Source organism: Hylobates moloch, unplaced genomic scaffold (genome assembly GCF_009828535.3).
Source record: "Hylobates moloch isolate HMO894 unplaced genomic scaffold, HMol_V3 SCAFFOLD_1, whole genome shotgun sequence".
NCBI lineage: Eukaryota > Metazoa > Chordata > Mammalia > Primates > Hylobatidae > Hylobates > Hylobates moloch.
The window spans coordinates 26216493-26232284 of record NW_026652276.1 but is presented as its reverse complement, the minus strand read 5'-3'; the positions used below and the strand labels follow the sequence as shown (position 1 = coordinate 26232284).

The 15792-nt window shown below is 40.4% G+C and overlaps 1 long non-coding RNA gene across 1 annotated transcript; it reads left to right on the top strand.

The window, feature by feature from the left end:
* The first annotated feature begins 9774 nt into the window (after nt 1–9774).
* Nucleotides 9775–12662, top strand: LOC116809467 (uncharacterized). Its single transcript, XR_004369856.1, has 2 exons — nt 9775–9994; nt 10708–12662. It is a non-coding gene; the product is annotated as an uncharacterized LOC116809467 (long non-coding RNA).
* Nucleotides 12663–15792: the final 3130 nt, after the last annotated feature.

Below are 15792 nucleotides of genomic sequence, written 5' to 3'. Positions count from 1 at the left end.
GATTGTGCCATTGCACTCCAGCCTAGGCGACAGAGAAAGACCCTGTATATAAATAAATAAATAAACAAAGAGAAATTTATTACCCACAGTTCTGAAGGCTGGGAAGTCTAAAATCAAGGCACTAGTAGATTTGATGTCTAGTGAGGACTCATTATCTACTTCATAGATGGCTCCTTCTTGCTGGGACCTCACACGACAGAAAGGGTGAACAAGTTCCACTGAGTTTCTTTGATAGGTGCACTCATCCCATTCTTGAGTTCATGACCTAATCACCTCCTAAAGACTCCATCTCTTTAATACTGTTGCACTGGAAATTAGGTTTCAACATATAAATTTTGAACCAATATTCAGACCATAACAGGTTTTCCAAAATATTAAGGGAGAAAATAGGACACTAATGTAGGATTTCAGGGTGGATTACTTTTAGGTAGAGATAAGAATCACTATATACAAAAGCATGATGTTTGTGTCAGGAGAGGATAAATAGATTTGCCTGGCTGGAATAAAGGATTCTTGCAGGGCAGTAGAGAAAAACAGGTAGAATGGGAAAAGTATGTTGGAGCCAGAACATAGGGTCTTCAAGGCCAAATCAAAAGTAAACAATAGGGAATCTTCCCTGGCCCCATTTTTTTTCTTTTTTTTGGTGAAGAGAGGAACATGATTTAAAAAAAAAAAAAAAAAATTAAGGCATTGTATACAAAAAAACCACAGTAGAATGAAGATGTGTATATCCTATTTTACAGGTTTCTTATTTTTCTTATGTTCTACTCCTGGATAATGTTGTCACCTCCTTTTGATACTTTGAGACTCAAAACTAAATCATCTTCAGCTTCTCATTTTAACTTCTACTCCATGCCAAGTCCTCATAATCTAATTTTCAGGTACTTTGCACGGTATATAGCACCTAGCATAATCATCTCTTAGTAAGTGCGTGTTGAATCAACACCTGAGTTGGACAATGGGTTACATTTCTGGTCTCCTTTCCCTCCTTTCCTTCTCTCTACTGCTTACTCTGTTCTGGCCCTTCTATTTGGACTTTTGTACTTGTTTCTCTCCTCTCCGAATCATCCTGCATATGGCAACCAATGTGATTGTTCTCCATCATATGTCAATCACATCACTACCTCGTTAATAAAACAAAACCCAAAATACAAAAAGTCAACTGATTCTTACAGGAAGAAAAAGTACAGGATCTATAAGAGGACAAGATATTCTGGGATATGTTTCCATCCCATCTTTCTCACCTCACTGCTTAATATACTCCCCTGCCTCTTCTATGTCCAATCCAATTAGTGTCTTCCCTAATTACAATGAAAGTTTTGTCATTGATTTTCATGAAAGTTAAGTAAGTTTAAACATATAAATTGCTTACATCTGTCCCCAGCACATAATAAGTTCTCAATAAGTATAAATGGTTGTTATTATTAAGTCTGAGTATTTTCCTGCCTGGTTTCCTAAGTACTCTCATCTCTGCCAACTATTTACCAACTTAACTCTTTCTGATAAAATTCTACTTCTTCTTAAGGCCCTATTCCAATACTGTCCTCAAAGGCTAAGAAAACTTTCCTAATTGCCTAGTCCGAATCTCTCTTTATTCCACCTACCCATAGCTGTATATAGCTCATGTAACACTTAAAGCAGTCTACTGAACAGTGGCAGGATAAACTTACACACACACACACACACACACACACACAAACACACTTTCTATGGAGCAAAGATCGTGAAGTATCTATATAAAGCAGATGTCACTGGTTCAAACGGCCATAAAGACCATTCTGAGAATGTGGGTTCATCCCTATAATGTGAGCAGAAAGGAGCAAGAAGAGAATTAGAAAAATAATAGCAGAAATATTATTTCATAAGAAATAAGGCTGAAGTTATCTTAAGGGTAAGGAAAAGCTTTGCTCGCTTGCAACTAACCTGTATTATCCTCAGAAAGAAACATACTCAACTGTGGTGAGGTTATGCATGCTCTTCTGTAATTCATTAGGAAATCAGATGAATCCTAATTTTCCACCACACTGATGCAAACATTGAGCTGCCTTCTTCCTTCACCCCACCAGGAGATCTCAGCTCATCCACCAGCCCTTTGGAATGAGCAAAACCGAGGTAGAGCCAACTAGCTTTTGCCCCAAATCTGAAGTGTAGAGTTTTATAAATCAAAAGAAATAATTTCCTTCATGTTGGAAAATGGGAGGGAGGTGAGGGGGAGAGAGAGGTGGGACACAGAACTACAAGATGAAGAAGATGGGAAGAGGGAAAAGTCAGAAATAAGATGAATTTAGAACCCTTCAAGCTCCATGGCCCTCCTCAGTGTGGTACAAGGGACAAGTCAATCAGATGAAATAAAAATTCCCAGCCCTGATCTGCATTGCTCCACAGTGTCCACTCAATCTTTAAGCAAAACAGTTTTATGAATCTTCCTTTAGTTCACTTTGTGTCCAGTCTGAGGAGGGACACAATAAGTGAATGATACTCAGTCTCTGACCAACATACAGAGTGCCTGCAAAGTTGGGTTAAGCAGCCCCATGGTCTACCTTGCTGTGAATTTTGAAGTGCATCCATGTGCTGCAGAGGAAGAACCACAAACAAGAGGACTTCTGGGCTTCCTGCTCTGGAGAGCCTTCCCTGGCAGCAGTGGGAATAAAGGACCTCTACAGCTGAAAAGTCTTTCTTTTATTTTTTATTTTATTTTTTTTTTTTTGAGAGAAGGCCTTGTTCTGTTGCCCAGGCTGGAGTGCGATGGCATGATCATGGCTCTCTGCAGCCTTGACCTCCCGGACTCAAGCCATCCCCCCACCTCAGCCTTCCTAGTTGTTAAGACTATGGGTGTGCACCACCATGCCCAGCTAGTTTGTTTTATATTTTTTATAGAGACAGGGCTTTGCCATGTTGCCCAGGCTGGTCTCTAGCTCCTGGGAAATACTATCTTTTTAATCTTTGATGTTCCACACCCATGCATATCATGGGTCTCAGGACCTTCCCCAGTAAATGTTATTTTCATTGAACTGATTCTGAGGAGGACCCCGGGAGATAAAGAGCAGGGTTAAGGTGGGCTTGGTAGGGAGGAGGGAGCTTGTTAAACACAGACCCTAGAGACATGTCCATATACTATGAGATTACACCAAGTCAATATTATGAATCAGAATTTGCTTGTAAAGGCACAGCTTTGGAACTTGCAGTGCGGCTATTTGCGCTTTTCATTTCATCTTCTAACTCCAGAAGGAAAAGGAACTGTCTGTGTGGGTTTCCTGTTAGATGTATTACAATACCACATTCCTTTGGAATTGCCTCACATTCTTGACATAGTGGGAAATGGGAAATTCACCTCGTGAAGCAGAAACTCACATCTCCTAAAACTATCATCAAGGAGCCCTAAGTCCCGTTAGAATTCACTTCCAGAGATCCCCCCATGTACTGGCCAAGGGTGTGCTTGACATGAAACCAGACACGGGAAGTTCTCTGAAATCCTGCTTTGTTTCTGTCAGATTACAAATTCCTAGAAGACAGGATCCATGTTTCTGCCTAAGTCTGTGTGCTTAGTAAATGCTTGATCACTTAGGTGGTGCTGTTAAGATTTTCTCAGACATTTGTCAAGCAAATACAGCCTTTCCTGCAGTCAGGTACTTGTTTATGTGATCTGACTTCAAAGGCCAGAAGGGGGAAAAAAAGATTGTTGAATAATTCCCAGTTGATGAGTGAGAAACTCCTCAGCCCCCTACCTTCCCCTCCATGCAGCTATAAGACTTAAAATACAAGCAATAGTCACTCTTTTCTTGTCTGTTAAATGTAAAATGTTTGCTTTGGAAGGTTGAGACTTCCCTAAATCACACAGAAAATAATTCTATTCAATTTGGATAATAAACATTTATTTATCCCTTTCTATTTGCAAGGCATGTACAAGGTTTTTGGGGTGAGGGGGCCACCTACAAGTCTTGAGCTCATAGCCTAGAAAGCCTGAGGCTTGGTGGTGTGTATCCTGACTCAGCTGCTTCCTAGCTGTGTGACTTTAGGCAAATTAGTGAACCTCCCTGAGCCTGTCTGCCCAACATGTAATATGAGAATAATAATAATTCCCACTCGCAGGACTGCTGTGAGGATTGATTAGATAACATCTGGACTTTACACAGACATCTACCCACGGTCAGGACTTGATGATTGACACTATTATTACTATTTTTATTGTTCTGGTATTTGCATTTGTTCTCCTTACTGTAATGACTGTTGAAAAAGCTTTCCTGAGATATTAGCAGTGATTAATCCCCTGGGTCAAACTGCATTTGCAGAGTAGCTGCTCAGTCATCTGTCTGGGCTCCAAAGACAAAAGACGGAAATTTTTGGCACTAGGGTCTAAACCTGGGAGGAAGCACACCATGCTGAACAGTGCTGGTGAAGGGTCACAGCCATTGGATATTAGGAAGGCTCTGGGTGTTGGGGTAAAGAAAGTACTAGAAGTACTTTTTCACTCAGAAAGTACTAGAAGTCACTGAGGAGAGATCTATCAATATTGCCCCTTCACTTCAGTCCAGCAAGAATCACTCTGGAACAAGGATTGTCAAATATAAACACTTCCCCTACTCCTCTACTGAGTTCCGGAGGTTTGAGAGAAGCACAAATAGTTGCTTTGTGTCGTTTCTGCCACTGCCTCCTTCCTTTTTCTTACTTACAGGGAATTCTGTAGGAGTGCAATTTGAGGTCAAAATACATAAGCATTTAAGACATTGCTTTGCTTCAAATCCTTGAACAAATATTAACTTATTCATCATCTCATTACTCCTAAGAGTTGGGAAAGCAGAGCCCAAATAGAGGTTAGAATGTTATAATCCCATCTGTAAATTACAGTGCTTGTCATATTTACTAAATGAAAGCTTTAAGGTTTTAAGAAGCTTTTCTAAATGTGATCTCTCCATCCCTATCATAGGATTTACTCAAAATGGATTTGCAAAGAGAAAAAAAATTCAATGTCACACTGCCATGATAAGCCAACCAGCCATCTCATAGATCAAAGGAGAGAGGCAGAGAAAGAAAAGGAGGAGGAGGAAAAAGAAGAGGAGGAGGAGGGGGAGGAGATGCAGGAGGAGGAGGAGGAGCAGGAGGAGGAGGAGGAGGAGATGGAGGAGGAGGAGGAAAGGAAAACCAAGAGGAGGAGAAGCCCCTTCTTACTTTGGATTAATGTGAAACTAAATAGTTTACTACATTTTAAGTGGGAAAATGTTAGTTGAAAAGATATTTGTCAACCACAAACATTTGAAAGGGAAGCATTCCAAAGATTTTCACTGTTTATGTTCAAATTACAACATGTGCATAAAGTTGTGCAACTAAAAGTCCTTTCAAACAACAGCTACAAAAGAGATTGGTCAGTTAGGACAGGAATAGAAAGTGGAAACTTAGAAGACTGGCTACTCCTTGTGTATGATTGCTGGGGTGAGTCTGTGCTGAGAACTTTTTACAAAGGGTGTCCTTTGCAGATATGAGAGGGGGATGTCAAACTTTTGGGTGATCACTGTGGGTCCCCAGCTTAGGTATCTTCTCTGGCCCAAGATGGCACCCCTTGCTCTCTTTCCATGGGACACAAGGACCTTGCCATCCTTCCATCTTGTAAGCCTTCTGGCATGATTTTTACTTCATCCTAGATAGCCTTAATTTGGGCCAGGTCTCCAGGTTCCTCCACTTTCTTCTGTCCCATCCATACCCCTCACCCATCCTCTGTAAATTCCTTTCCAGGATTTTACGGAGAACTACAGAGAAACAGGCTGGGAATAACAAACATGGGGAGTTACATAGTTAACATACACTTTGACGTCACCTAGTCATTTTCCTGAATATATAGATAACTCTGTTATTACTGGTTATAAGGTCCATAAGAAGCCTTTATCCTTTTCTGGAAACCAAGAAAGCACCTGCCCTCACTCAGTCCTAAGGGGAGAATCTTTATGGGTGTAACAATAAAATGGATAATGGGAAATTCTGATGTCCTCAAGCATACATTCAGATGTCCCCATTTAGCATCATTTGTATATCAAGGGAACTCCAGAGAGATGATCCACAATTCAGTGTATCCCTTTGGCCAGTAGAGAGGTCACCTTAGTCTGGAAATAATGATGATAATAATGTTAAAGAAACCTAACTAAACAAGTCCTTTTTCTTTATCCCATGTAATGTTTTATATCTGACCTCATAGAGGACCAGCTTTACTGTTTTGTACTCTCTCTGCAGCTGGGTAGGTAAACAGAAATTGAGGCTCCAGGCTGCCTGGTGGTTCATAATGATGGTGCTTTTCAAAGTCCTTTGGATGGACAGGGAACTGGTTTCCCCACCACCATTTCTGACTAGCACTTCCCCACCTTCCCTGAACAGATGATGCACTGAACCGAACCCTGTGAGGTTTCCAGCCTTCAGGAAACTGTTCCAAGGCCATTAAGGAATAGGGAGATGCAACTGGAACACTCTATATCCCAAGAAGATAGCCCTCCAAGAGTGACCACACGGTCCTCTGCCAACATCCTAACTCTCCCCTTTCACTCTTTCCACATCTTCTTTGCCTTTAGAGCTCTGCCTCATTTAGTATTTCTGATTCTATCCCCCTTCCCCTGGATGCCCAGTTGCTGGTTCCTTTCCTGTATATTTCAAATTCTGGAGGCTCAGGCTGAAAGCCAGTAGCTTTCACGTCTTCTCATAGAGAAGAATGGGATTTAGACTCAAAAGAAGAGTGGGTACGGGTGCAGTGGCTCACACCTGCAATCCCAGCACTTTGGGAAGCTGAGGCAGGCAGATCACCTGAGGTCAGGAGTTCAAGACCAGCCTGGCCAACATGATTAAACCCCATCTCTACTAAAAATACCAAAAAATTAGCAGGGCATGGTGGTGGGTGTCTGTAATCTTGGCTACTCGGAAGGCTGAGGCAGGAGAATCACTTGAACCCAAGAGGCGGAAGTTGCAGTGAGCCAAGATTGTGCCACTGCACTCCAGCCTGGGTGACAGAGCAAGACTTTGTCTCAAAAAAAAAAATAAATAAAACAAAAAGAGTGAGCTCTGATTCTGTAAACAAAAGAGAGTAACGGGGGCAATGCCCCAGGATGGGATCTCACCAAACCTACAATTATGCACAGTTCATAACCATAGGGAGTCATTTCCTAATGAAGATTATGTCATTAACTCCATCTGAAGAATCCGTATGCCTCCTATTCACAAGACTTTGACCCTGTTTGGGGAAAATGATCCTCAAGCCTTCTATTATGCTGAGTCTGAATTGAAGCCCTCCATGACTTGGTGTCTCCAATAAGTCTCCTCACATTCATGAAAAGTGAATGTGCAAGCCCGAACCACATCTCTAATCCAAAGCTTTCTCACTTGACACTAGTTACCTTTTACTAGTCACAATTACAAGAATAAGAGCAAGCATGCATTATCTTGCTTCAGCCTCACAATAATTCCACAAGGAAGGTATCCCCATTTCTTGAGAAGGACATTGAACTTAGAGAGGTTATGTCACTTGCTCAAAGTCACACAGCTTTACCAGGGTGGATCTAATTAGAAGCCAGATCCATCTGACTGTGTTTTCTCTGGTATGTTCCACAGTGCCATTAACAACAATATGGCACAAGGGTACCACTTGCCCTGTCACACCTGAGACAGGCATTACAAGTTGATTATGACACTTCTCTCTGGAGCTAGTCTGTGTTTACCTGCAGAATGCTCATCAACAGCCCCTGTGGATTGATCAGAGTCGTTATGTTGGGTTGTTATGTAGTTTGCAATTTCTGTCTCAGGCCATTCCTCCACCAGATCACTTCAGCATCAATACCACCTTTCATCTCCTAATGGAGACACATCACCCCAGGACAATCATCACATGTCTCTGAGAGTGGCTTTCCTGGTCAAAAATCTATCATGATAGCTAAGAGGAACATTTGTCTGCATCTTAGAAAAAGCCTTAGCTACCTCCTCAAAGATTTGGCAATAGGAGGTTTCTACTGAAGATAAAAAAATGAAATTTGTAGCAGCTCAACTGTCCTTGGTCACTACTTTTAGCTCTAAACACACACACACACTCACACACTCCATTGCTCCTGCTTCTGCTAACACCCTGCACATGAATTCAGAGGGCAGGTGAATCACATCACTCTTACTAAAATCCACTCCATGCCCAGAGTGTCATTACACTTTAAGAGACCTCAGTGAAGGCAGTAAATGTCCACCCAGTTAGTCTTTCCTTGCAGAAAGAATGACTGAGGCCCAGACAGGCAGGGGAGTTCCATATCACCACTCTCAGCTACTGGCAGAGGCCATAGCAAAATGTAAGGCTCCCAGCATAGGGCCTTCTTTTTCCATAAAATGCACCACCTTGGACAGTCAAAAGAAGTAATTTAACTTCTACTTTTTTCAAAAAACATGAAAACTCAACACTCCCATCACTGATGCAGAGAACTACATAAAAACTTTGTCCTCTTCTGAATTGAAAGATATCATAGTAAAACTAATGCCCAATGTCCAAGATTTTGCTCCTTGATCTTTAAAGTTCATGGGTCATTCTAGCAAAATTGATGCCATATAGTCTTGATTTGTATATTTTAAAATTTTATCACTGTGTTGCTTGCTCAACAATTACTTGACACTCAAGTTTTTTTTTTTTTTTTTCGTTTTGCTTAAATAAGTATATGAAGCCTTTCCCCCTTAAAAATAGGAAGGCAAGCGAGGCCAGGACTAGGTGTCCTTGGACACCGAATGCTGGAACGGCCTCACACATAGATGGCAAATAGGGTTTCAGTATGGCCAAGTTGACTATTTCCACTTGTGTTCCAGCTGCCATGCCACACCACCTCACCTCTGCCCATCCGCCCCCAGATCTTCGGTGGTGGTGAGCGGGAAGAAGGCTGATCTCATGTGTCTACCAGAGATGTTACTCATAAACGCCCTCATAATTCCCAGATGCTCTCATACTTTCTATGGGATAATACACTATGTCTCTTTTGAGCCAACACCCTAATTCTGCAAATGATATTCACTGGTGCCTTGAGCAGGAACAAAGGGGCCCACAAAATTGTCTCATAAGACCAAGACATTAGGTCCAGGAGGAGCAAACCTGCCTTCCAGCCAAACACTCAGACCACCTCACACTCAGTAGAGTCTGAGAAGTCATCTTGAGGCACCCAGGTAGAAGACGCTTCCGTTGTTAAAAAATAAAGCACACAGAAAAACCTTCAAAACTCTTGTTAATATGAGGTGGATCAAGATCTACAGCAGATGAATAAGAAAAGAACTGGCCTAGGGCTGCCAAATTCCTTCTAAAACTGGGATTCTTTTCAGTTCTGGGGCAGATAGAGTTGCATTGGAAGAGAATTTGACCCATTGAAAAATAACAGTTTTATGATGCTTTCCTATAAGTCTAGACTAGCAAATGGGCCAGTTCTAAAAATGTCCTTGTATTTATGCCTTGAGAGATACTTATCTACATTGTAGGGTTTTTGGAACAAAGAGAACGGTTTCCTTTTTCTATAAAGTTTGGCGTCATTATTATTTTGAAAGATAACCATGCTCACCCATTGCCAAATGACTGCTGAGTTATGCTCTGTCTATATTTTTAAAAGAATTTGCTTTTGAAAAGAAGGTGGTGGTGGCTGGGGAGGAGAGGGTAATCCACGTCCTGTCACTCACTCCCTTTCTGGCTGTGAGAAAGTTGTGGGCCTGGGAACTTACAGTTTGTTTTCTATAATTCCATCTGGTTTGAAACCAAAAAGGAGATATTTCTGGAGGACAGACCATAATGTGAGAGGGAGAAAGGCTGAGGGGGTAGGGGTATAAAAATCAGATAGCTCAGCACTTGGCTCCAAAGAAGCTGAAGGAGAGAGGATTCCACTGCGTGTATGTTTTCTCTTTCACGTCTCACTTTTGTTCTCTGCCATCAGGAAATGCAGTAGACATTTGTCACCAGCAGCTCTTTGGAGACTTCAATGTTACTTCCTCCCAGGATCCGAAAGGGGACTTCAGACACGTAAGAGTCGTATTTTGCAAACCAGCAGAATTTTTGTGCAGTGTTTATCAGACAAGTGAGAGGCTGTGAAGGCAGACTTTGAGAAATAGTTTAAACAGTTCATAAATCAGATGTAATTGAAAAGGAGAAAATCTCCTTTCTGAGAGCCATGAAAACCTTTCTTTTATAATCTCCTTACTGGGGCAGAATTGTAATGTGTACAAGGGCCGGGGGTCTGATGAAGTCAGGTTGCTTTGGGTCACTCAAGGTAATTTGTTTTTTCTGGCCAAATCATGAAACGGAACTGCATTCTGCTCCCTGTTACATTTATATGATAGCATCTCTTTTGATATTGTCAAGTGTGTTATGCCAGGTTGCATAGCATCACTGATAACAAAATTCTTTAGAAATTTTTTTTTCATACACCAAATAGCAGCAGCTGAAATCAGTTGGAGTTCTTGGCTGGGCAGGAAGTAAAAAGTGCTTTTCATATAAAATTCCTAAGAAACCCTAGAAACATGATGCAAAGCATTTGTACCCTTTTTACTTTCAAATTGGTAGAATTTATGTGACTTTTAAAAATTATATTTGTTATACTGATAAAAATGCATTTCATATGAAGAGTAGGAGACCCTAAAGGGTCTTGCCTAAGATTTTCATTTGAATTTAGTACATTATCAGTTGTCACAGTATAAGAGGCAGGTTTGGAGGATTGATAGTGTTCTTAACTTCAGGGAGAATCTAAGACACCAGGAGCTCAGAAGAATGGAGTCTCAAGACATCAGGCAAATACCGAAGAGATCAGAGCCAAGTTCTAAAGTGCAGCCATTTCCCAAATGTCAACGAAGAGAAAAGCCAAAAGAATTATTATTTCCTGGCTGTACAATCACAGGAAAAGCCTGATCAAAGCTGGAGTGCAAGTTAAAAAGTGTAAGGTACTCAAATGCTAGGGTCTGTGTCCAAGCCCAGTCAATTGATCATTAGTTGTTTTTAACTTCAACGTTTCTTTTACAACAGCACCTCTTCCTTAAAGTAGCAGTCTTAGCAGACTGCCACCTTACATGATGCATCTTATTCTCCAAGGACAATGAAGACTCTGCACTATCAGACATTACCTAGGAAAAATGGGAATTGACATGCACATCACAATTGCATACACAACAGAAATTATTGAATCATGAGTTATACATTCCGGTGTGTGACACATTGGCATATGACATAATCTGGGTTCTTTATAGACTCAGTTGTTTTGGGTCGATCTAGATTATCAAGAGAAGAGACTTCATTCACGCTTAGCTTTATCTTGTACCAACCACCAGGGGTCTTGCTTCTGAGCAGGAAGCAGCTGGGGAATAGGCTCTTTCTCTTAATGACTTCCAACATAGTTCTCTCAAACCTTACTCCTCCAGAAGGCCACCCTCACCTGGCTATGGCTACTTCGGAAAAAACTTGGCCTCTTCTATAATAGAACAGAATGATCACCTCACATTCTATTTCAAGCCAGATTCAGTATCTCAGAGGCTGGTTCTGTGATTTACTTGGCCCTTGGGAGCTCCTACTGAAAGTGCTGAAATGCTGTACTGACACTTCAGACTTATAGCTACCTAGACTCCAAGTAAGATTTATCTCTGACTGGAGGGTTTCTCCTATTAAAAACCAAATAGTATAGGGTGCCTTCACCTGCTAGGTAATCTTCTATGCCCTAAGGGGAAGAATGGGAGCAGCAGACAAGTAAGTACAGGAAGGAGAACCAAAGCTGTGTCCATGCCCTTAAGGAAAGAGAAATTGGACCAGACAAGTTCACTGGAAACTTTCTAACGAATCCATCAACTTCATCTTGTCTAAGCAGAGTCATAGCTAGAAGTGTGACTGAAATAGGAGAACCACGTACAGGGGTTCAGGGGTGATTCCTCTGAAATCGCAGCTGGAAGCATTTCATAATAGTTCTGGTACTGCACCCATAGATACTGTCCCCTCTACTCTTTCTTCCAATCACCATTAGCAGATGCCGCAGGATTCCTACTTCTGAAAGTTTTTGGGCCCCGCAGATGGAAGATCAGAGAAGCCAATAAAGTTTAAGGCTACATTTTATTCCATCCACAAATTTGGTGAAGGAGGAAATGTTTACAATTCTGCCATGCCATGAATAGGAGTTTTCCACCGGGTGTACACTGCTGTTAACAAGGTGTAAATACTTGTTCACTAAAAAGACCATACGGTACTGCTGATGGACTTCCCAATACAATGCCAGATGCGAAAACTTCCTTGGTGATTGCTTTTGATAACACTGAGTGGCTAAAGGTCTTCTTTCACATCTTCCCCCACCTCAAATCCTGAAGGCAAGGTCTCTGGAATTTGAGGCTGTGCCCTCACATGCCTCCAAGGCACCAACAAAGCAAAATGAAGAGTCTGCACTGCTCATCAGTTGACCCAACACTCAGCCCACATTGGAGGGGAAGGCGTGGAGGGCTGAGGATGTCTTCTTCCTGTCCAGGACGCAATATGGTCAAGGATGAAAGGAAAGAGATGCTGGGAGCAAGTCTGCATTGAAGACGTATTTCTGTTGCTTTACTACCAACCCTGGTTATAAATGATGAAACTACAATAGGTCTGTAATAGCTACTTTCCCATATAGCTCTTGTCTGTACTTACATAAAATTAAAAATAATAGAATACTTCCATTACTAACTTGTGGTGACAAGCATTCTTCATTTACAATTTTTATTCCAAAAACATGATTTAACATTTTAAAAACCAAGATCTGTTCGGTAAATCAGATAATAGGGTAAACTATAGTTTACCCTATCTTACAGCCAGTTAAATAAATGATTATCATGAAAGGAAAATTGTTAGCATTGTAAATAACACTTCTTATATGAATGCTAAACAGTCTATCGGAAAACACCATGGTTGTTGGTTTAGAATCAGCTTCTTTGGCTAGGCACCGTGGCTCACATCTGTAATCCCAACACTTTGAGAAGCCAAGGCGGGTGGATAATCTGAGGTCAGGAGTTCGAGACCAGCCTGACTAACATGGTGAAACCCTGTCTCTACTAAAAATACAAAATTAGCCACGCCTGGTGGCACATGCCTCTAATCCCAGCTACTTGGGAGGCTGAGGCTGGAGAATCGCTTGAACCCGGGAGGCAGAGGTTGCAGATCACACCATTGCACTCCAGCCTGGGCAACAAGAGTGATACTCCATCTCAAATATATATATATATATATATATAGTGTATTTAGATATATATATATAGTGTATTTATATATATAGTGTATTTATATATATAGTGTATGTATATATATATAATATATATATATATATATACACACACACACACACACACAATAGCAAAGAATTGCAACCAACCTAAAAATGCCCATCAATGATAGACTGGATAAAGAAAATGTGGCACATATAGACCATGGAATACTGTGCAGCCATAAAAAAAGAATGAGTTCATGTCCTTTGCAGGGACATGGATGAAGCCAGAAGCTATCATTCTTAGCAAACTAACATAGGAACAGAAAAGCAAACACTGCATGTTCTCACTCATAAGTGGGAGTTGAACAAGAGAACACATGGAAACATGGAGAGGAACATCACACACTGGGGCCTGTCAGGGAGTCGGGGGAGGGAGAGCATTAGGGCAAATATCTAATGAATGCAGGGCTTAAAACCTAGATGACGGGTTGATAGGTGCAGCGAACAACCATGGCACATGTGTACCTATGTAACAAACCTGCATGTTCTGTGCATGTATCCCAGAACTTAAAGTAAAATAAAAATTTTTTAAAATAAAAATAAAAAATAATAATAATAGAATCAGTTTTTTCAAATCCATAATATTTGGATTTTTTTTTTTTTGCCTGAAACTTTCTTAGTCAATAATAATTCAGTCTCTACCATGCTTTAAAAGGGAATCCATTACAAACTCTCTTAGAGTCTTCCTTATGCCTTACACGGCATAGTGAGTCAGTGATTTTTTTTTTCTTCCATGGCATTAGAGAAGAGGCTAAGGGAAAGTATCTGTAACTTTTCACAGCAGCATCTTTAACCTTCTGCTAAATCCTGGGCTGCCAGCTGGCAAGGCCTAGTACTCTTCAGTCCTGCAAAGAATCACGTATGTGTCGCTGAAGGTAGACATAAGTTCTTCTGTTTTAACCTGAATCATCTGCAGAAACAAACAGCAAAGTGCATCACCCCTGTTAAAGGGGCTGGCAGTACGAGCCACAAGGTAAAAATTATGAAGAAGTGTCCCTCTTTGTCCCTTCACCGAGAACATAGCGTCCAATGCTGTTTCCAAAGCTCCTTAGCCACCTCCACTTCTGTCCCCTTTCAAAGGATCTTCCAAACCACCCCCAACCCAGCTCTGGATTTAGATCTGCTCTTTCTGTACAGCAGCTCATGTTCCAAACCAGTAATTCATAGATATGATTCATCTGATTACAACCTTCACTATTTTTACCCGTAATACTTCTACTATTATTTCCTAATATAATATCTTAATATCACTACCATAATTAAAATTGTAATATAACTTTTCATAATTAAAAGGTAACCATACAAATAAACTGAATAAAAATATAATGCCATTAAAATTTAACCAGATACTATTACCTGCTAAAAGCCCTGAGCCTAAGGCCTGTTTCTGTTTTTTTTTTAAAGGGTGGTTAGTATGTGCTACATTAAAGATGCATTCACATCAAACTGAGACTTCTCTTAATCTATTCAGAAGGACTGAAAGAGAAGGCAAAAGAAAATCTCTCATCTTATGTGATTCCATTTTATTTAACACCACATTGGTTTTATTTAACCCCACTCAAGATCATCTTGGATTTAGAATCATCCTGTGAGTCCTAGTCTATGGGAAACAAGATAAGGCAGTGTTTCTCAAAATGTGGGTTTTGGACAGTCTGCAAGAGATAACCTAGCACCAGATTAACATGCAAATCCCCTGGCTTCTGAGACTTCTGAGATAGGTCTTAGGAAATCCGTATTTTTAACGCATTTCTCAGGTATTACTTATACACACAAATATTTGAAAACCATTAGTCCAGATTTGTTGTTTTCAAACATTTATTAGCCAAGGGATCCTTTCTTCCAATAAAATCCTTCACAAAAACGAAGATAAAAAGCAGATAAGAATAGAGTCCTCTAGTTGAATCAAGAAGGTGGGGCAGAGAGCAGAGTTGTGATTTCACCTTCTCATGACCCATGGTGGCATATGGACATTTCACATGGTAAAATAAAATAGTTAATTAACATACTAGAAAATGTTCAGCCTCATAATAATCAAATGCAAACAAAATAAAAGATAAGATCTTATTTTTTACTTATAAATTGGCAAAGGTGTTTTGAATGATAGTGTAAATAAGGACTAACTAGAATGTTATAACCAATATTCTTATACTCAGAAAAGCAAATGAGTACCACCTTTCTGGACGTACTTTAAAATATTTATTTTTTCTTTTAATGCAACAATCTACTCTCTATGAATTTATTATGCAGAAATGGTATGAAATTCAGGCAGATTTATGCACATTTCCGGAACTAGATAGTGGTGATATTTGCATAACATTGTGAATATACTTAATGCCACGGAATTGAACAGTTTCAAATGGTTACAGTGGTAAATTTTATGTTGTATATTTTACCACAGTATACACAAAGAATTATGCAAAAATATGCATTTCATTATTATTTATGATAAGAAATTAAAACTGTCAGGGTGCAATGGCTCAGGCCTGTAATCCCAGCACTTTGGGAGGCCAAGGCAGGCAGATCACCTGAGGTTGGGAGATCGAGACCAGCCTGA